The following is a 22,972-nucleotide window of genomic DNA, read 5'->3' on the forward strand; positions in this document are numbered from 1 at the left end:
ACATAACAGGGTTCTGATCATTACAGGGACAATGTGCAGTAGACATCTAGGACTTAGCTCAACCTTTGACAACACCGCCCACTCATGCCCCGTCCATCCCTTTCCTGCCCCCTACTCCCACCCCTGTTCCCTCCACACTAGCCTGCTTGACTTTCTATTGCTGGGATAATGAACATCACCAAAAGCAGGCTGAGAAAGAAAGGGTTGATTTGGGTTGCATTTCTCCATCATAATTCATCATTGAGAAAAGTCATAGCAAAAAGAAATTAAATCCCACAGACTGTTGTTCCCTCTTCCCAGATGGCTCTGGCTTGTGTCAAGATGACCAAAAAAAAAAAAAAAAGCCAAGCAACCTAGCCAGCACAGCCACTATACCCTTGGAACTCACTGTAACTGTTTACCTGGACAGAATCAAGCCAAGACCAGTCTAGCAGGCAGCACTGATTAGACTCCAGGGTCATAAAAGGGCAAACACATGAAAACAAGAAGGGGCTATGTTGAAAGGGTGTCAAAGGGATAGGAGGGAAATATTGGGGTACTTATGGTCAAGACATATTTTATATGTATAACATATATGTGTATATATTAAATGTACATGTAATGTATACATATATAATATATCATATATATGAGGAAAATATTCAAGAAAAAAAAACTTTGGGAGAACATGAAAATGTACATAGTATAGACTGTGCTGGGGATTTCACAGATTAATACCCATTTGCTGTGACTTAGGATTCTGCTAAACCTGCAGAACAGGTGCAGTCACTGAACCGTAAGAATGTTCTTCCTGGCCACAGGTAAGCTGTGGCGTGATCTTTCACAGCGCCGTCTTCCAAACCAAGTCCAGGTACAGTCGGGTGCTCTGTAGCCTGGTGAGTCCAGGTCTGTGAGTTAGAAATAACTAGCGTGACTTCACCCAGACAGTAAGGTGAGGCAGCCGGCATGGTGGTGACTACAGTGTAGCAGGTAGGCCAACTCTAGTGTGAACAGCCAGCTGTCAGGAAAGGCATGGGTGCCTAGGCCAGAGCCTGAGCGCTAGCGGATTCTCTCCAGCTGACAGTTCTACCTCAGGCATCACTGTACTCCACACAGTCCTGCAGCAAGTGTCCTGAAGAGATCAAGAGCGGGGCTTCTTCAGAGAGGACCTGTACTCTCTCCATGGGCCATTACATCTATAACCAGGAATCCAGTGGCCAAGAGAACAAGCCTGGCTTTGCCCTGGAACCTAGTGAAGAGCAGATCCCTCCACATGTCTTGGGAGAAGGCAGACATAGCTCAGCTGAGTCCATGCTGGTGTTGGAGAAGAAAGTCCGTGTCCTGGTTAGGTTTTTGTCAACAGTTTCAAGGGGCCTTCCAAGTGCGGCAGAAACCCACCGAGCCTCAAGGGGGGAGTACTAGGCAAGTGTAGGTGCGTGAGGATGACGTCACAGGAATCATTTGTGAAGAGGAAAACGCCCTCACTAAATTGATCTCTGGACAAGCATGCAGGGCATTTTCTTGATGATTTGATGGTGAATATAGGAGGGACAAGTCTCCCGGGGCAGTGCCAGGCCTGGAACCCATAGTCCTGGATGGTATAAGAAGATAAACTGAGAACCATGAGGAGCAAGCCAGGAAACACCTGCCATGACCTCTGGTTCAGTTCCTACCATGAGTTCCTGTCCTGACTTCCCTGATGGTGGAGTGTGAACTAGAAGATAAAACTTTCCTCCCCACGTGGCCTTTGGTCATGGTGTTTTAACACAGCAACCAAAAGGCAAACTAAGACAGTTTACCAGACGGTGAGTGGCAGGACCGTTCAAAGCTTGGGCCTATAAAAAAAAAAAAAAATCACCAGGACGCATGGACAGCTAGCTAGGAGGGAGAGCTAGAAACATCCTTCTTTAAGGTGGGCTCCACCCCAGCCCACGTGGCCCTCCTCATGACCCAATTTAGAAGTCAGAGGCGCTCTCAGGACATCAAGGACATTGCTGGAGTCTGCACACCGAGGGGCAGAAACCTGCTGAATGTCAAAGAGGAGGCTGCTCTTCCAGTGCAGGCGCACAGAGGGTGAGGTCACAGGAGTCATAATCGATGATGGATCAGAAAGCAGGCTAGCAGGAAATGCACCTGTGAGATACTGCTAAATGACGGACAGAATGTTTTCAGCCCATACAGAGAACATGGCCCACTGCTGCCCAAAGGAAGCAGAATCTCCAGATGGATGCATAGGCTCAGGGAAAAGAAGGGTGGTTTATGCTACAAGGTAAGAGTCCCAGAGCTGGGGAGGGAGCCCAGTCAGAAAGGTGCTCACCTTACAAGTGGCACATGGCTGTAATCTCTGTGGAGTTGGGCAGACTCAGCCAGATTAGTGAACTCTAGGTCCAGTGAGCGGTCCTGCTCCCCAAAACAAGGAATAGATAAACAGAGAGATGGCCCAGCGGTTCTGTTCCCGGCACCCACATCGAGCAGTTCACAACAGCCTGTAACTCCAGTTCCAGGGGATCCGATGCCTTCTTCCAGCCTGTGTGGGCAACAGCATACACAAACACAAACACACACATGCACACACACGTCATACACAAGCACATAAACAAAAACAAAATGAATCTTAAAAAAATAAAAATAATAAGGTTGAAAGTGACTGAAGAAACCCAGTGCTGACCTCTGACTTCCATATTAGCACATGTACACACACATACACAAACACATAAACAAATAAATGAATAATATTTACACTCAGGTGGTGCCAGAGCAGTTAGTCTCTCTCTCTCTCTCTCTCTCTCTCTCTCTCTCTCTCTCTCTCCTCCTGACCCCACCCCACCCCCCGACACATGCTATGAACACATATCAATCTCAGGTTCTAGAAACAAAATTCACATTTTGGTTTCACCTTTCAGATCCCATGGAACTAAATCATGCTCTAGTTGGGAACTCCTTCTGTGGTTAGTTCCCCCTGAGTGTGCAGGACTTCATCCTCAGTTTTGTCTACAGCTGGGGAAGGTGGGTGTGAATTGGTGCACTTCCCCCTCCCAGGATGGACAGGCTCAGACCCTCTGCAGAACTCTCCTCCCAGTGTGGAAAACCACGTGCAGGTAACCAGAAAGCAGAAAACCAAAAGAGCCTGACATGAGGAGGGGCCACGTGTCCCCCACACTGTACTCCACCACAGGTTTGGGGATCCCTAGAACTGAATGTGTTAGCTGATGTCTGGTCATATCACAGAGATTCTGGTGTGTTACTGTAGAGCTGCCAGGGGCTTCCATGAACACGTACGCTCTTTCCAGCATGTTCTTAGGATGCTCTCTTCCCTTCCTGCTCCTTGTACTTCTGACTGTCCTCTCTCTTTCCATTCTCTGCTATCATGTGATTGTCAGTCAATCTTCACAATAGCCTGTGAACTCTGGGTTTTACATCAGAGATGCCAAGATGCTGTGCAGTCTGTCCTGAATACTTACAGTGGCTTCCCAATCCTGCCTAACCACCAAAGGCACAGAATAAACTCACCCTTGGAAACACAAGCCCCAGAAGAGGAAGATGCACCAGTAAGGTGATCGAGGCAGGGATGCTGATGCTCACCTTGCTTGCAGAGCCATAAACGGCAGGTCAGCCATCTTTCCTATTGCTCTGTATTCTAACCAGACAACTTGTCACCATGGTAACCCCCTCAGTTGCCATACTTCAGAATGAGAGACAGAGAGAGAGAGCACCTTTTCAAAAGAATCAACTTAGCAACATGTCACATTAACTTCTGTCCTTCTTACCAATCTTCTTGAGACTCAAGGCCTGAGCAGGACCATCTAGAATAGATATTACCATGGTCAAACACAACTCCTCTCTCCACCTGACCCAACCGGCTCTGGATAAGAGGCCAGGTGCTGGGGCTGCCCCAAAGCTAAGCATTGATGGGTAGTTACAAATGTCAATTGTTAAACATTTAAAATGATAAGTAGCTTCTGCCAAGGTGCTTTGCATTCAGGATGTCACGATCCCCAGGACAGCTTGGGAGGCCAAGCTGCTCCTACGGTGCCCATGAGGAACAAGGAGTAATCCCACAGCGTCGCCCTCCCCAGATTCAGCTCCTTCCACTGCAGCCTACCACCCAGCCAAAGGATGCACATGCAGCCCGTGCCAGACTACACCCGTGCTGCCAATCTACCCAAAATGAGATTGTTTTCAACAACTCCAATGCTAAAGAGACACCTGCCTCAGAGAGGGGAAAGGCTCTGCCCAAAATGAAACCTGGTGGGGATGTGAACCAGAGGGAGTTACCCTTCTTGGCAACATCTTGGCTGGTGCTCCCACTTTCTCTGCATGTGAGCCTTCCCCAAGTCCCACAAGAATGGCCTGGGGCCTCCCTGGCTGACTCAGGAAAGAGTCCAACCTCTCTTGCCAGTACCCTGCATCGACACTGTCCCAGGAAAACAGCCCAGAGACCAGGCTGTGCATTTCTCCTGAATCCTATAGGGAAAACTCTGCATTCATTCAGCAGGGTTAGAATTCCAAGAGGCAGGGGCTAAACAGGCTATCTTCTTAGTCCTCAGTCCTAACTTTAGGAGGAAGAAGCCAGACACATCTGTGCAGAACAGTTACATGGTAGAAAAATAAGGTGCTTCCTGGAGTACTCCAATGTTATCTCAGGCTGAGGGTTAGTGCCTGGTGTGCTGAAGAAAGCTTAGGGAGAAGAGAAGCCAGTGGCTCCAAAACTGATGGAGACATCCATAACCAGTCCTACCTCAGGGCTCGATCTGTGACCTCAACCTGCTCTGGTCTCCAGCCCACAGACTTGGAATGTGCCAATCTCCAAATGTGTGTGCATGTGCACACACACACACACTGTTAATCTCTCCTCTGCACACTCCTGATTAACATAGGCACAAACAGGCATCATATATTGGCGGAAATGCCACCATGCATACCAGAGCAGAACACACAGACTCCGGCAGAGGATGAACATACAGTGGGCTGATGCCTAATGGAGTAGAAATTCGTCTGCCAGGAGGCCTATGCTATGCCTACAAACGCTCTCAAACTGCAGCATGCATAGACACTGTTGGAACTTCATCTCCCAAACACCCACCCAGAGCAACCATTAAACTACAGTGTGTGTAAACACTGTTAGAACTACACCCACCGGGTCTTCCTCTAAAGACTGACTGAGAAAGTGGTCCATTGGACCCTCATTTAACCCTTTATTAACAGCCTCAAGCGAATCAATACCCACCACTCATCTATCATACTTCAGAGAAGGAAGAGGAGGGAAATAGGACGAGAGCCAAGAACAAGGGAAGATAGAGACAGGTGGAGGAAGGCCTATGGGGATGAGGTGGAGGGAGCCTCTCCAGTCTCCTGGGAAACACACTAGCCACCTACCTGCAAGCCAGGCTCCCTGCAATGGCTCCTTTAAACCTCAGAGGAGCCTCAGCGGCAGTACACTCCTGCACCCCTTCCACACGGCTGCTCCCATGCCGCTTACCACCAGCCCAACCCCAACTGTGCCTATGGCTGTACCATGCCTGCTGCCACCCCGAGATCATGTTGGCATGCCCTGGCTTTTCTGATGCCGCCTGCTTCTGTTCTGTCCTAGACTCTGGGTGCACAGAGGAGTGTGAGCGACAGCTCTGCCTCTGCTGCCTAGCCTTCTAAAGCCTCTCTGGGTGCTGCACAGCCTGGGCTGTGTCCCTCCTGCAGACATGTAGACAGTCAACTGAATGCCCATCCCATCATTTTGCAGTGGGTTGTCGAGGCAAGAGTGAATGTTTTGGATGTAAAACTGGGCTCAGTGTCTGTGGTGCCTTTGCAGGGCTCCTGTACTTTCCAGGGGTTCTGAGCAGGACAAGATGAGATCGGTTGACTGTCTTCCTGGACAAAAGAGGGGCAAGCAGAGATGACGTCACAGCACGTGCCCAGTGAAAAACTATCCTCTGGCTAGGCAAGCACTAGGCAGGAGAGGCCATTCAGCTGCAGACAGACTCTTCTGAGTCCTTTAAAGACATCACCACCTCCACAGTGTCCCAGCCCGTCATCACCGTCGTCACTCCACAAGGCCAAAAGTGGTCACGCAGGCGTTTTCTCCTGGGACAATTGGGATCCAGAACTTGCAGCTTCATGTGCAGTTGAACCAACATCTCAGCATCATGCAGCAAGAGGATGGCTTCTCCAAGAACTAGAGGAGTGTCCTGCCAAAGCGCGCCACCAACATGATGCGGTCCTGGCCCTTTCGGCACCGAGGGCATCCCTACCCAACAGAGGATGAAAAAAAGCAGATTGCTGCTCAGACAAATTCGACACTGCTTCAAGTCAACAATTGGTCAATGCATAAAGACAAATTCCCCAGTCAATGTTGGATTCCAGCTGTTCAGGGACTCCAAAAACAAAGAAAAAAAAAAAAAAACCCTGCTCAGAACAGGCCAGTTCAGAGGTTGTGGCCAGATTCTATTGCCATCAGGAGTGGCACAAGCAACGCCCAGCGAGCTTGCCCTGTCAGAAGGTGACCATCACCACACCTGTAAGCATGAACGTGGACAGCCTTCAGTCCCTGTCCTCAGACGGGGCCACCCTGGCCCTGGCCGTACAGCAGGTCATGATGGCAGGGCAGAGTGAGGACAAGATGTTGGATAGCACAGAGATAAGACCTGGCTCCACTAGCCACACATCAGGGGCTGGGGCTGGGGCTGGGGAACAGCGACTCCCTTCAGGAGGAACACACCAACGGCCCGAGTGGAGCTGGGACGCTGGACTCTTTACAATTTGTACAGCAAACATTTTACACAAGTTTTCTTTGTAACATGTTTTATATGTAGATTTTGAAGAGTGCACATTTGTATTTCACAGAGAGACAGACAGAGAGAGATCACCACCTCAATTGAAGAGAGTGAATGAGGCAGCTACTTGCAAAGAGTATCCTAGAATTAATTAATATTTATAGAAAGTCATGACAAAACTAAATGAATAAAAGCGAACATCCCGATTACACATTTTAATACTTCCCAAGGAAATATTAGATTTCCAAGTGCAATGTTCTTCAAACTTGGTTTAAATGACTTCACATCTCAGGACCATGCCCCTCAGTTTCACTCACCAAGACATTTGCAACAGTGTAGAGGCCAGGGAAGGCTGGTGCCCATAGACAGGGTTCAGTCTCTTTTCCTTTCATGCAATAAGATTGGAGGGTAAAGTTCTATTCACCCCTAAGGTGACTCATTCCAGCAGGAACATGGAATGCTCAGGTGTGACCCCGAGCAGGGTGGAGGAGAGCAGAAGACTTCACAGGAATGAAAGGTGTGCAACGGGACGGCCCTGAGTACACACGCCCAGCCTGCAGGCAGAAGAGAGAGTAGATGGTGCACAGGAATGGAAGGTGACAACGTAGATAATGCAGTGTAGGGACCCAGCCTGGGGGCGGGGGGGAGGAGCAGGCCACATGCAGGAATGAATGGCATGCAGACCTGGCCCTTGGGGTGGAGAACAGACAGCACACAAAGTTTGTCCAGCAAAGGCACAATCCACCCCACGTCTTGAGTCCACACCACAAGTCCTTCTAGCACAGCCTCTCACTCATTAACATATCCAGAGCAAATCGCAGCCACTTCCTCTTCTCTTGGTGCCCTGAAAATTGACATCATGGAAACCCTTGAGAGAACCCTGAGCCTAGTACACCAACCATCTAAGAGCAAGGCCGTGGTGACTTAGGAACTTTGGATCGGGTACAAAGGCCAAATTGTCCTGTAACCAGTGGCAAGACTCTCGGGTCTGGCTCCACTAGCCAACATGACAACCTGCACAAATAGCCAAATGGACATTTGTGGCCAGCGGGTATACCACAAGATTGATACAAACCCTTTGTGTCGCCAGTGACTTGGCACCCGGGTCTCATATATTTAGCCTAGGCTATGTGGCCAAGGATGACCTTAAACTCCCATCCTCCTGCCTCTACTTCTCAAGCACTAGAATTGGAAGTGTGATCACCACACCTGGCTTATTCGCTGCAGGAGATGGAATTCGGGGCTAGATGCATTCTACCAACTGAGGTACATCCCCAACACAAAAGTACGCAGTAAGCAACACAAACACACTATGGAAGCTCTAAATTCAGCAGACCTGAAGGACACTCGTTAACACCTTAAACCTGGACCCTCATGTCCACAGGGAAGGCAAAAACAAGTTTAAGAGAAGTGACAGTTGAAAAAAGGTGTTTCTAATACTCCTTTTGTGTCTCCTTTATTACATTTCTCCCCATTTTTGATTTAGATTAAAATCACTTATTTTTAGACTTGCATAACCCATCCCACCAGGTGCAATGGTACACATCTCCGTGAGTTCAAGGACAGCCTGGTCTATACAGTCAGTTCCGGGATCACAAAGCTATATAATGAGATATCCTGCCTTAATAAAAAATATATAATTATTATTAATTATATTTATTTTTATAAGTATTATATTTCTTTTATATTATATGTATTATATATAATAACTATTATAATTATTATAACAGAATAATATAATTACTCTGAATCTCTTTCACCAACAAGAGGGACACAACAAAGTGAAAATGAACTATAACAGGACATCAACTGTGAGTCGGTAGCCATCCCTGACAGTGGAAGAAGGAAGCAGGGTCCAGGGCACCTGCTCTGTGTATTTCTTACCTGCCCCTCATGGCTTCAAACAGAACTGGGTGAAAATGAGCAGGGCGAGGACACAGCTCTTGGGGCCACTTACACAACTATGCAGCTTCCGCACGGGCTTCTCAGGGTCTCCACCTTCTGGTGTTTAGAAGTTCTTCTCGAGAACCTACACTAGCATTTCCTAGGAATCTCGACCCACCCCATAAAATCAAAGGGCACATTCCAAGGCCCCACTGAGGCCACTTCTGAATGGGTGAGCCCAAGAAACCGTGCGTGTCCGTGGGAACTTCAAAAACTGAAGAAGCTGAGAGTACAAACGGAGCTTCTGTCCTCTGACGGCAGCTGTCTCGTGATGACAGACTCTCACATCCCTAGGGCTGCTTCCCCACAGCAACCATGCAGCGCCTCCTCATCTCCCCAAGCAGCACCTGTGCCACCTGGAGCCTCAGCTGCAGAAGACCTCCTCTCTGACATCTGTCATATGGCCCTATGCTGTACACAGTCTCTCCCTGCCCTGTGTCCCAGAGCCCTGCCAACGTCTCCCCAGTCCAGCCTGAGGCCCTCCTGGAGATCCACACTAGCCATGCGGCCCCCTCACAGCCTCACAACGGCCTTCACGGAGCTACAAACAGGACAGACACAAAGTAAGTAAATGTTTGATGAGCAAACACACCGTCTTGATGTCTTTCCTCTAAAGCCCTCAACTCAGCCAAGCGCACAGCCTATGGCAGAGCAATGCCACACAGGACTCTGGCCAGCTTGTAGACTGGCAGCCATCTGCCTCGGGTTAGGTACGTCATGTTTCGCATCCTGACTCTCACTGTACCTTTCTCTTCCCCTAATCCAAACAAGACCCATGCTGTGAGTCTCCGCTTCCAGCCTGTATGGAAGCACACAACATGTATCCTGAGGATCTGCTATTTGGTGGTCCAGGCACAAGCAGCAAACAAGACATACATGGGTATGATCTGTGTTCGTATCACAGCCTGGGCATCTGGCACTGGTAGCCTCTGGTTCCTTGTCAATTAAAAGAATAACAAGCGTGCTTCCCATGCTGTAAGGATTCTGTGCCCATTCAGTGGGTTAGGGTTAGGGTTAAGGTTGGGTTAGGGTTAGGGTTAGGGTTAGGGTTAGGGTTAGGGTTAGGGTTAGGGTTGGGTTAGGGTTAGGGTTAGGGTTAGGGTTAGGGTTAGGGTTAGGGTTAGTGTTAGGGTTGGGTTAGGGTTAGGGTTAGGGTTAGGGTTGGGTTAGGGTTAGGGTTAGGGTTAGGGTTAGGGTTAGGGTTAGGGTTAGGGTTAGGGTTAGGGTTAGGGTTAGGGTTAAGGATCACCCAAGTGCCTCTTGGGTGATCTGCAGAACAAGGAGCAGAAGCCTGCCTAAGCCATGTTACTATAATTCTTCTGATCCCATTGAACTGTTCACCTTTTTATTTTTGATAGCTATACACACATGCACACACACACACACACACACGTACACATATATACATATATACATATATACATACACACATACACATATACATATATACACAATACATATATACACATATACACATATACACATATACACATATACATATATACATATATACATATATACATACACATATACACATATACATATATATAATCATATGAACCCTTTCTTCTTCTCAGTTCATTCCCAGTGGCTACACTATTAGAGAAAAGGACACACACTCAGCATCATCGTTAATAGTTATCAGTTCCTTGAATAGGATTGGGATCCCCTGGATGCATTCTTTATCCATGGAGGAATCTCCATATGAAGGTATCCACAGGTGCTGTGTGTCCAAGGTTGCCATGGTAATGTTTCATGGCCGTCTTCTCCATCCTCCAGCCCTTACTAGCTACCACCCCTGGCTCCCAGTGGTGGAAGTGAGGCAGATGCCCTGTCTAATTCTTAACTGACCCATGGCAAGCAATATCCCACATCCCTCATCCTCCTTCCTCACTTGGTCCCCTCACACCGACCCTAAGCAAGTGCTTTTCCCCCCTTGTGTTCAAATGAGACAAAAGCGTTAGCTTGACTTTCCCAAAACCATCTGGGTCATGACTGGCTTTAGACTCAGGACTCCTGGGACCACTGTCACATGACTCTGCCCTTGCAGGTTAGAGTTTCTGGGGGGAATCCCACACCTCATGCAGAAACTGGGCATTCTGTCCTCAGTAAGTAGCAGGCCTGCCAGACACCAACGTATAACAAGTGGACACCCCTGGAAAGAGCCTCAGTCCACTGGGTCTGGGAATGGCTCCCTCCTTGGAGGTGGGGGAGGAGTGGACTGGACAGAAAAGCCCCAGGTAATGGAAATGGAAATTCTAACCCACAGCCTGCACCTGGTGTTTTTGAACCTCCCAAGACAGCTACGGGAATTGTATGTATGGCTTTGCCAGCACTGGCCTCCCACTCATGGCCAAAGGTGGCCTGGAAGAGCTCTAGCCCACTTCACAGGACGGCCACTCCTACCCCAACCTAGGTGTTCTATGATAGCACTTTTTAAATCTGTCCCTGGGGTGCCTTGGAAAGCACCTGGGGACACCCCTGACCTCAGCTCAAAGCCATACTGCACTGCCCATTCCTGAGACTTCCTCATCATTTCCTGTATCTCCTGCCAGACTCAGGGTTCTCTCTTGGCTCTAGAGGAGAGAAATGAACACCCTGTGACCCCATAGGCTCCTGAGATATACAGGGAGACTCAAGGCCACTTGTCCAGGTTGTAGGCCACAAGAAGGCCACAGGCCCTTCTCCAGAAAACCCTGTTCATCTTACTGGGATCCAGAGCACGACAGACATGTAAGCACAGCCCCAGACACAGACATCACAGCTTCTGCAGGTGTGACGCAAAGACTCCAGAGCCTTGCACAAGGTCACGGGGAACTAGAAGAACAGGACAGGGGTTGTCTCAGGGCCAAGCGTCTGCATTCTGGCCAAGCCTTACTGCACACAAACTGCAGCTGCAGCTGTGGAGAAAGCAACCTGACCACGTGACCAGGCACAGGCTGTCCTCTAGGGCAGGGCACAGGCCTGGGCCCTGGGGAAACCCCAAGCATGAAGAAGGCAAGGTCCTTGGCCTTGAGTTACAGACAGAGCTGACACAACTGTGTGCAAATGACCACAGTCAAGCCCTCATCTCGGTAGAGCTGGCCCCAGCTGCATAGACATACTGCTGAATATCAAGGACTTTGCCTGACGCCAGCGTGAGTGGACTGGAGATGACTTGTGTCAATGTACAGCAGCATTATAGGGTGGCCAGTCTGGAACCCAGAGAGGTTCCAGAACCCATCATGGATGTAGAAGTGCCTGGAGTCTCTTTGCCTGACTTGGGCACATTCTGGAAGACATACACCACTAGCAGTCTGGGTAAAGCCTGTGCTGGTCTTTAGAAGGCCATGTCTTCCATTGGTGGGCCTGCAGTCTGCAGGGCCTGGGTGCCAAGGCTATCCCTAGCACGTAGGAAAGGCAGAGCCACTCTCCAAAACAGATATCTACTCAGGCATGTTGTAGTTCTTACATCTACAGAGTGTTAGCCTATACATGTCACCTGCCTGCTTTCTCCTTGAGTGATATCTTCGTGATCGTTATAAGCCATCACCAACTCTTGGAGCTTGACCTGTGGCCAATAAGAGCCAATATGCAACTGGACTCACAGCTAAGCTCAGGCAATCACCTGAGCCAAGTCGACACCTTCCTCATCCTCTCGGGATCTAGGGACTCCTCCACCATGAGAATCTTGCATCTGGAGGTCCAGTTCAAATCATCCTGGGATGACAAGGACACAGCTCCCCCAAACAGTGACACTGCAGTCAGGGGGCAGGTCCAACTGGGCTCTGACACCACCCTACATTCACAGGCAGACTGCCAAGATCTGCACCCACAGAGGAAGTGGCCCATAAGACAACAGCAAAGGCCAAACCAGAGCAGGAGGCTATTTTTATCTTCAGAAGGATCTGCAGCTGGGACCCAGCAGCTACAGGGCATCCTATATCTCTGAACTCATTTCTCTCCAGTCCTCCACCACTGCCCTGTCATCCCTTGAGCTCCCCCAAGCCCTCCCCCAGGGAGCTGAGAAAGTAGATCCGGTCAAAGTGACACATTCTTCATCCTGCTATCTCCAAGGGGCAAACTAATTAGTCTCCAAATATTCCAAATGGGTAATTGCTACCTGCATTAAAAGGGCAAACAGCCAGCAAGAAAACAGTGGTGGACTGTTTCTGAGAACTCATGCCTTCCTCTCCCCTTCACCACGGCCCTTTTGGATGTACATGAGCTGAGTAGCAGGTCTCCCACCAGCGACCAGTGAAACTGAGGAACAGGACATTCTAGGGCATCTCCACACCTGGCTCAAAACCCTTTGCTGTGATCATCTCCTCTTATACACAAGTATAAACACATGCACTGAAATGTATACATATTCATACATACCAAACACCAACCCACCTATGCACATACTTCATATATGTGCACATGCCACACAAGTTAAGTATGTGTACACCTTATATGCACATCACGCATGCATAGTCACCTTATGTAGGTGGCACATGCACTTGCACATGAGCACAAACATACACATATATGTACATGTGCACACATACACATATACACATATATAAACACATACACACGCACATACATACACATATACACACACATACACACAAATACATACACATATCACATATACATATACATACACATATGCACACATAATACACATATATACACATATGCACACATAATACATATATACACACATAATACACACATATACACATATGCATATACATACATACACATACATACACACATACACATATACACACATATGTACACAATACACATATGTACACATATACATGCATATACACATACACATATACATACATATAAATACACAAATATACATATATACAAATACACATATAAAAATGCACACATACACACATATATACATACACATATACATACACATATACATACACACATATACACACATACACACATACTTGCACATATACATACACACATATACACACATACACACACATACACATGCGCACATACACATATATGCATGCACATATACATACACATATACATGCACATATACATATACAAATGCATACATATACATACACGCATATACATACATATACACACATATACACATACACACATATACATACCTACACATACACACATACACATGCATGCACATATACACACATACATACATGCATGCACATATACATACACACATATACACACATATACACATATACACACACATACACACACATACAAGAGTTCCAAGGAGAATACTCACCCAGGATTTCGACAAGCTGCTAGAGTTCCTACCTCTAATACAGGGTGTTCTAGGTAAAAAGAACATTGTAAGCTGTAGGGAGAAAGGGAAGGAAAGAGAGTAAAATGAGGAGGGCCTAGGAAGACGAAAAGTAAAATGATAAGACAGGCAAGAAGGACATTATTTACTCTACCTGCCTCAAGGCACATAGACTTCAGAGCACCCCCAAGAAGGGCCCTAAGCCCCACCTCTGTCATTCAGTCGATGTGACAAGTCAAGTGACCTGAGACAAGCCACTTCATTTGGCTGAGCCTGACTGGGCAAACACAAACCATCAGGTTGTTCGGTGTGGCCATTTGAACAATTCTGAAAGCAGTGGCCTTCAAGGGGCTTCAGTTTGAACCTGGGGCCACTGCCACCGCCCTGCCTAGCAAGAACCGCCTGCAGCTGACACCAACACCCCACCCCCATGGGGCAGCCTGAGTAACCTCCTCTGGCCTCGGCTCTCTGGAGGCATCCAAGGTTATCAGCGGCATGGCCCAAAAGAATCACTACTGCAATCACCATCACCCCCACATAGGAACCCTGGGCTGTGTCCAGATATGCTGCCCATGTAACCTCTACCGTGACACTGCCACAGAGCAGGCTTCCAGGCCTGTGCAGAGGGTTGCTTTGTACCTTTGCTGTAGCAGAAGGACAATCTCCCCAAACATCTATATACTGATGTGTCAGACTGAAGCCCCAAGGAGAGACTGCCCCTGTGCCCTGTCTTGACTTTCACAGACATGGCTGGTAGAAGTGTGTCCATACCAGTGCATGCTGTATAAACCCAATCCTGTAAACATCATCACCGACACACTGCATTCAATGATCTTATTTACATCAAAACAAAATTTGAAATGTGCCATTTACTGACTGGGTGACTTCTGAGAGGTGACTAAAGAAAAAAAAATTGTCTGTGACCTAGTATTGCTCTAGAGTGTTTGTAAAGGGACTGAGTACAGGAGAAGCACCCACGATGGCCCTTTAAGGTCTCCTGGAAGTGACTTTGAGAGCTGGGTGACAGCCATCAGAAGCAGAGCCAAGGAAACATAGAGTTGGGGAAGAAGGTGGCTATGTCCTGCAGCAAAGCCAAGAGCCCTTCCCTCCAGGGCCAGCTCCCCTAGGAGGACAGAAAATGACTGGCTATCCTCAGTGCCCAGCTCCATCTCCTCCCCAGGGCTGAGGCCTTCACAGGTCAGATAGGAAGAGCAAGCATGGTGTCCTGTAATAGAGTCCAGGAAAGCAGGCGAGGCAGGGCGTGTGGAATTACAAAAGGGCCGTTATCTACATTCTGTCCCTCTTCCTCAAGGGTGGCAGAGAACACTTCTTCCCAGAAGGAAAGTGGAATCAGGTCGTCACCCCTTCCCACCTCCCCACACTGGTGCCCCGGGGCATGCAGCCAGAGTAGGGGCTGGCAGGCCTCGCCCCTTCTTCACTGAAGAACCTTTAAGGACAGCACAGCGTCTGCCACTGTCTCCACATCTGAAGATCATTGATAATTCCAAGAAAAAATACTTGATAATTATTGGATAAATCCAAGAACACAGAGTACCTCCTTGGGATGATCTTAAATGAGCCCCGTGGAGTTTCTGAAGTCAAGTGGTTAGCCCCTTGCCTCAGAGGTCAGAACTCAGGTGGACTAAGGGGGCTCTGAAAGGACCAAGAGGCGCAGCACAGTAGACCGCATACATTTGACCAAACACTATACACGGCACACAGCCCCAGGGCCCCACAGGTGACCTCCGTGGATTGGCAGATGGGTGACTTCAGCCACACTTGGCTCAGTGTCTCCCTCTGTTACAGGAAGAGGCTCCTTGCCTGTGGCTGCAGAGATGGGGAGCAGAGCCAAGTACAGTCAGAGATCCAGCCACAGAAAGGATGAAGAGGCTGACACTATCCACACATTGCCCCGGGTCTCAGGGGGATGTCACTAAGGCCAGAATGTCCTGCGTGTGGACTGACTCATCAACCATGTAAACCTGCACAGAGCCCGGGTAACACTAAGGTCTTTGCTCTTCACCGAGGAGCCAGCCAGCCCTATGACCCTAATCAGACAGAATCCCCACACTGGGCAAGGAGCCATTCAGAACCACAGTGAGCCACTGAAACCTCAGAGACTCCTTCATCCACACTCCTGACTTTCCTCTATAGGCCCCTTAGCCAGCCCTCTCTCCCCTGCTTCCAGGGTAAGGGTTACCAGGGAGCACCCTTGGCCTCCCGCAGGCTGTACTTTGAAATTTCAGGTGTCCTGCCCCTGGAACATCAAAGATGACACTTGTCCTGCTTCCTTAACTTAGTGGCCTAGGGAAGTCTAGCCAGCCCAGGTTCTGCGGGTCATACTCCACGAAACTGGCTTTGATCAGAGACTCCTTGGCCTTCTAGCCCCCACACCCCACACTCCCTTCTCAGGCAGGTGCAGTGACTCTGTTGCTGCAGGCAGGTGGCAGCTGAGAACTACTGTGTAGACTCACAGTCCCTTTCCCATTCTAGCAGCCCTGCACCTCCAGGAGCCGCGGCCCATGTGATTACGGGTTAACGGGTTAACTGCTTTAATTTTAGAAGCACCCTCGAACAATGGCATAGCAGACACGGCTGTGTGTCTCACGATTCCCGTTCTCTGCATACAGGGACAGCAATATTTTTAGGCCCTATTCAAATAACCCGCCCCGCCCGCAGATGAAATATTAATTAAAGGTTACACTTTCAGCCCTCAGAAAATGATTACACAAGATAGCAATTATATTTTCTGTATATTAAAACTGCACCTTGCTGTGCACAGGAATTAATAATTGCAAACCCAGTTGTTACAGTGGCACCATCAAAGCTGGAAAGGAGGCGTGCCTGAGAGGGGAGAACGAACAGACCCACAAAGAAAGTGGGTGACTTCAAAGAACAGAATCCCACATTCAGAGCTGGGATTGCTTCTCAAGGTCATTAACGATTCAGGATGTCTGACAGAGTGGCCCAGTTACAGAGTACACGGAGAAACGGAATTTGGAACAGGGTGCAGCTACTGCCTGGATTCTGGTGGCTAGACTGTCTGCACCCTGGCATCCCAGGGACCAGTGAGGCAGTTCTTTGAGCCTCTTCCAAAGGACTTTAAGACTCAAGATAGCCAGTGATCAGACGTTTGGAAGACCAGAAATTCAAAGCTTCCTGGTTCTCCCACTAAAGGAAAATGGCAGCGCATAGACAAGAAGATTGCAGGGGTGGCAGCTGCCGTGATCAAGCACCTCCCACCGCCTCCTCTGGGAAGCAGGCGTCTCCGTTCTGTAAATAAAATCGAAGACCCAAAAACATTAAATGACTTGCCCACCACTGTGACACAGGAAATGGCAGGGTTAGGATTCAAACCTATTGTCCCACAAGTCAGTAAGTGCCAGGACGCTAAGTTTGTTCAGGTGAGTGTCTCCACAAGCCACCTAGCATCACAACTGGCACATGGGCAATAAAGTTTACTAGTGTGTGGATGAATGAATGAATGAATGAATGAACGAATGAACCCCTGGATTAATCAAGCATCCATGCTTGGGAGGTCAAACTCTACAAACCAAAGCAAAGTAGACTTTTCTTTAAGTTGCTCTGACTTTTGATGGGTCTGGGATCCCAGGGAGTAGGGTAGGCAGTGGGGGAACGGGCGTGCCTTTTGCACACATCAGACAGGCATCAGTACCGACCCCAGCCCATGACCCCATTTTTCCCTTCGAGACATTGTCGAACATTTTCCACAACAAAATGTGACACCGGTGGCATGTGTCATGAAACAATTATGGTTTATTTGACTCTGTGACAATGGGAAAATCAGATACTTTCTACAAAGCTCCCTAGAGAAGCCCTTAGTGACCATGTCAAATCTCACCCTGACCCTGAGCAGAGGTCCCATGACCCTCTCTGCCCTTCAAGTCTGAGAATTGGTCACACAGAGAAGCCTTATATCTTTCCATGGAAGACAAGCGTTTAGGTCACAAAGCGATGGATCCATGGGGAACCTGGGCTCTGCTGGTATCTCCAAACACTGTGACCTGGAGGGCTGGCTAAATGCAAGGGAGAATTTTGGAAGAGTGGAGTTGCTGTAAGGCCACTCAGCTAGATCCCCTGTGGGTGGCACCCACCCATGCCCCACAGGCCCAAGCCAGTTCCTAGGAAGACAAAGACCGGCCTAGATGAATGAATTCTTCTAGGCATTCAGGTGGATGATTCTAGAGCATGGGAAAACTAAGAGAGGGTTGAGAGGAAGCCCCTCTACACAAAGCTTCTACACAAAGAGCACCACTCAGACTGAGTTCCCGGACACGGCCTGGCGGAGCACCGGAAGCCCATCGCCCTCACCACCTGAGATGATGAGGTTGGCAGCAGCCGTCTGCCTCCCCAGCATGCGGCACAGCTGGCACTGATCTCGGCCAGGCACAGACGTGGAGAGTTGCAAGCTGAGTGCAATAGTGCACAAGAGTCCCAGGAACTTGGAGGCTAAGACCAAAGAATTGCTTGAGTCCCGCAATCCAAAGCTAGCCCCACTGGCACTGAGACCCTATCTCAAAAACACACTAAAACCTCACAGACTTCACCCTTGAGAACTGTGCAGCACACAGGGAGGGCAGAGCCATGAGTAGTGCCTTCAGTGTATACAGTGCAGAAACCCGGGCCAACCAGCTCGGGTATGATTCTCCTGGACCCTTAACAAGTCACCCCCTCAGTGGGAATGTCCCTGAGGCACCTTCCAGTCCAATCCTACAGAACTGTTTTTATCAGATTGCCCTCCGTGCTGAGGACAGCCTAACAGGAAACTTGGATAACGCCAAGGCCATGGGCACCGTGGGAAGGGACAGTGGGAAGGAGGAAAGCTCCGAAGTGCCTTGGCAGCCAGAGAACTCCGTGGAACTAGGCCACCGGGCCCTGCTCTGGGCTGATTCATAACTGCAACAGACACATTTAACAAGTTGGGGGGGGGGGGCAGGGGAATTCTTGCATTTCCATAGCCAGTCCAGGCTCTGGGGACCCAGCTCTGTGTCAAGATGAGGCCCTTTTCCCATTTCAGTCATTGCATGACTAGACCCCTACAGAAGACTCCAGACCCAGTGAGGCAGCCTCTAGGGAATCTTAACTTCACTGAGATTAAGTCTCTCACACTGGAGGGGACCAAGATGGCGGATCTAACCCACCGTGACTCTGTGAGGCTATTTTGGTTTCCTTAAACATTTTATTTCTTGCTTGTAAGTAGGGAAACCAAACTGCCCCATTCAGCAAAGGAGTCCCAATGCCACTTATTCTTTCTGATTCATTCATTCGCTTGACTAGGCCTCCTTTGGTACACAACCCACAGAACCCAGTGAGTAGGCAGGTACCCTACAAATCAAGGCCTACCTTCCTCACCCCTAACTTCCAGACACATCCCTGTTAAGCTAAGGCCTTTTCTGGGAGGCTGCAAAGCCTAAGGCATGAGCATGGGCGGAGGAGGAACAGGCATGGTCAGAGGCAGCCACAGGCTACAAGAAACTGGCCCAGGTCACAGCAACCCAGAAATACTACTTTTAGCTTCAACAAAGGCTCCATTCCGGGAGTTCCCTAGCAAACCCTCCCAAAGTTCCTCATGGGGCCTTTGTGAGCTGCTTTAGGGTCAATTCTCAGTGGTGGGAGGCAGAAGTGATGGCAGCCCCACAAAGTAGGGACCAGCAAATTCCATCTGAGACTCCAGCTAGGGCAGGGTACCTTCTTGTCCCCAGGACTGGCCTCCTGCCATGAGAACTGCAGGCATCCAGCTGGGACTAGGTAATTCTGGTCCAGTCCAGTCCAGTCCCTGCCCAGGACCTCAGGGGCTCAGAGGAGATGTGGCTTGCAGACTTCCAGGAGCAAACGGGAGTGGGCAGCATTCTAAGAGTTGTGGGTCCTCCTCCCGCTTCCAGCAAACTGAGACCTTTTCCCAGAACACTAAGTATGTGGGAGACTGAGTGGAGCCTGGCTGCTTCTCACAGCACTGAGATACAGGAGCAGGCCAGTGGATCGCAAGAGTTCCCAGGGCCCTGATCTAAAGACAGAGGCCGGCTCACAGGCATAGCCGCTCAGGGAACCCTGGGCTTCTTGAGACACAGCAGACAGCAGGAGTAAACCGAGTTTGAGGTCACATCCAAGACAAAAGGGAGAATGCCCTGAGAACACACCAAGGTCGCCATCGCTGAGGTGAGCACTTTGCAGCCCAAGGCCTAAGAGAAGGGAAGCCAGTAGCTCACCTCCCAAGTTGGAAACATATACCCTACAGGGGAGAAGCCATAGCCTAGCCAGGGAGGGTTCGGCTCTGCCTACTGCCTGCTCTGAGAAGGAGGTAAGTTTCTTAGTCAGTTACACTCTGATTTCCTAGAGACTGACCCTTTAATGCCCTGGGCCCTGCTAGGAGTATGCTACACAGCAGCTCACAAAAAGCAAGCAGAGAGAGAGAGGCTCTGTCACTCTAGGGACCAATGAAGGCAGTCTCCTGCCTACGCTAAGACCCACAGCCAGGCCTTCCTGCACTGGTGGGGAAGGCACAGAGAGGCCTGGCAGCAGCCTGTGACACAAACATGGACTTAGAGGAAGAAAAGTTGGAGAGGGGTGGTGGCCACCTCAGATCCCCACACAGCCAGGCTCAGGGGCCTCCCGGTGGTCCTGTGGAAGCAGGCACCCGGTTCACACAGGCAGCTCTCCTGACACATCTGTATGAGGAAGTTGGGGTCAGAGCTCCAGACTCGAGTCCTTCTTGCTGAATTCCCCTTCCAGACATTGTAGGAAAAGAGGAACCTTTACTCACCGGCCACCTGGCCCAGCACTTCCGGGTTGGGCCGCAGAAACAGGTTGTCCTGATTGGGCGGCACAGAACCTCACGCAGGGTTCCTCTTCTGGGCCTCTGCAGCAGGGACTCCCTTCAGGGTGGATTTTCGGTCATGTGCCACACATTGCCCTTGTGTCCTGCCCTCTGCAGCTTTCTCGACTTCCCCAACCCCTCCATATTTAAGTCCCACTTAGCCCCACTCAAGTTTGTCCCCGGCTTATCTTCCCTCCAACACCTGCTGCTCTCTGCACCCACCCTTCCATCCCCGAGCTCTCCAAGTTCAAGACACCTGTCCTCCCGCATGCAAACACAAAACCTTCCATCTCCGCTTTTTGGTTCCAGATTGCACTTGGGGTGTGCTCAGGAAAACACTTGACCAGTGAACTAACTACATCCCTATGCCTCAACTGTCCCTTTTTATCTAAGTCTAGATCATTGCTTAAGTCTGCTCATCACTTCCTGGCCTTGACGGGAGTTTTTTGTCTATACTGAAGACATCTCCTCAGTAGCAGAAGCAGGAACACACAGGGAAGAGACGCCGGGTAGAGTTTCAGACCCATGAAAGCTTGGGTTTTCTGGGGCCTTTTGCAGTTTGTTTTAGGATCCTTTTTTTTAATATTATTCAAACCACTAAAAACATCTGACCTTTCCACCCCAAAGCTGACTCAAGTCACCTCATGGTGATGTCACTATGAGTGAATTAAAGTTGTTGACATTTGAGAAGCCACCCTATCCTGACACTGGGGAAAAGGTCACTTCGTAAAGGGTGCCCTCTGAACCACGAGTAGCCCAGCTTCTGAGTTTGCACGGAATTGTGCCCACAGTGATGGCCACAAGCTTGGACAGATGGCTCGTGTAGTCACACCCCTTCCTTTAGCACAGTCCCCTATGAAACCTCGCCTTCAGCTTTCCATAGGAGAGGGCTGAAGCAAGAAGGGCCCTCTCACATGGGCCCCGCCGTCTCTCCCTGAGAATGAACTTAATCTTGAGCAAGGGGAGACTGGAGTCTACGTGCTGAACAACCACAAGTGCGTGTCTAGGAGTGGGCCTCAGACCTGGAGCCAGAAGTCAGACCTGGGCCCATAGCAAAGAGGCCTCCACTTAATTCTCTTCACGTTCACACTGCCTGATGGAATAGGAGCTATGGAGTGCATGGTGGGGGAGGGGCTGAAGGGCCTGGTGTCCAACAGGACCCTGCTTACGTGGATTGGGAGGTAGAAAGAGTGTATAACACTTCTAAACAAAAAGAAAAGGGCTAGGAGGGCCCAGCTCTGGGGCAACCAGGCAGTCACATGCCAGAAGCCAGGACAATTTAGACTAACCCAGGCATAGGACAGATATGACTCCAAACTTTGAGGTGACACTGAATTTGGGACAAGCTAGTCCTACTCACCCTCCTCCAGCAGCACTGCTGGGCCACGCTGCCTCTCAGAGCTCCAGGAAAAAGGAGAGAGCAACAGAGGCATGATGGGATACCAGCCAGCCTCCAGGTCTCCCATTCTGTTCCTTAAAGAACGGTCGCTTGAAGCAGAGAGGAGTGGCTCATCACATCTTGATTCACATGCTCGGGGAGATGATTTTGAAATTCAGCCCTGTAGTGTGGCCTCTTGGGTCATTAGGACTCACAGCCCAGAATGTAGCTAGCGATCAAATGAACAGAGGAGAAATCTCAATTGCTTGGCTCTTAACCCACTGATGCCCATGGACTTCTGGGTCTCAAAGGACACGGAGGTATCAACAGCCCAGAAGACCACAGAAGGAAGGTGCTGGGAACCAAGAACAGATGCCATGGGATGGACTTGTTGCCAGGAAGTGTCAGCAATGGGTAGTCAAAGAATTGAAGTCATGTGACCAAGCACTGAAAAAACAATCAGGTATCTTTCAGCTGCCCTGTGGTGGCATTTAGCATTCAGTCCCCCCTCCTTCCCTCCCTCCCTCCCTCTTTCTCCGCCCTGCCTTGTGACAATTAGAGGCTATCCTATCTCAGAGTTATCTTCACACCACCTTTGTGGAATGTTCCAGAAGAGCTGTTGTGTGTGCTTCAATGAGATGGTAAGGATGGTAGCACCTTAAAATAACTGTGGTTGGTTGCTCAAAATGCAACCTGCTGGTCAGAAGAGTCCTTTCTGGCAATGGAAGCTAACTCTCACAAATATTTTTGATGAATTAGCTGCTCTCTCTGAATAAATACTTTCTGTT

At 49.4% G+C, this 22,972-nt stretch overlaps 1 pseudogene; it reads left to right on the plus strand.

Moving 5' to 3' along the window:
- The first annotated feature begins 781 nt into the window (after nt 1-781).
- On the plus strand, nt 782-18,888 carry LOC127687962 (homeobox protein PKNOX1-like; annotated as a pseudogene).
- The last annotated feature ends 4,084 nt before the right edge of the window (nt 18,889-22,972 follow it).

Source organism: Apodemus sylvaticus, chromosome 6, assembly GCF_947179515.1.
Source record: "Apodemus sylvaticus chromosome 6, mApoSyl1.1, whole genome shotgun sequence".
Lineage (NCBI taxonomy): Eukaryota > Metazoa > Chordata > Mammalia > Rodentia > Muridae > Apodemus > Apodemus sylvaticus.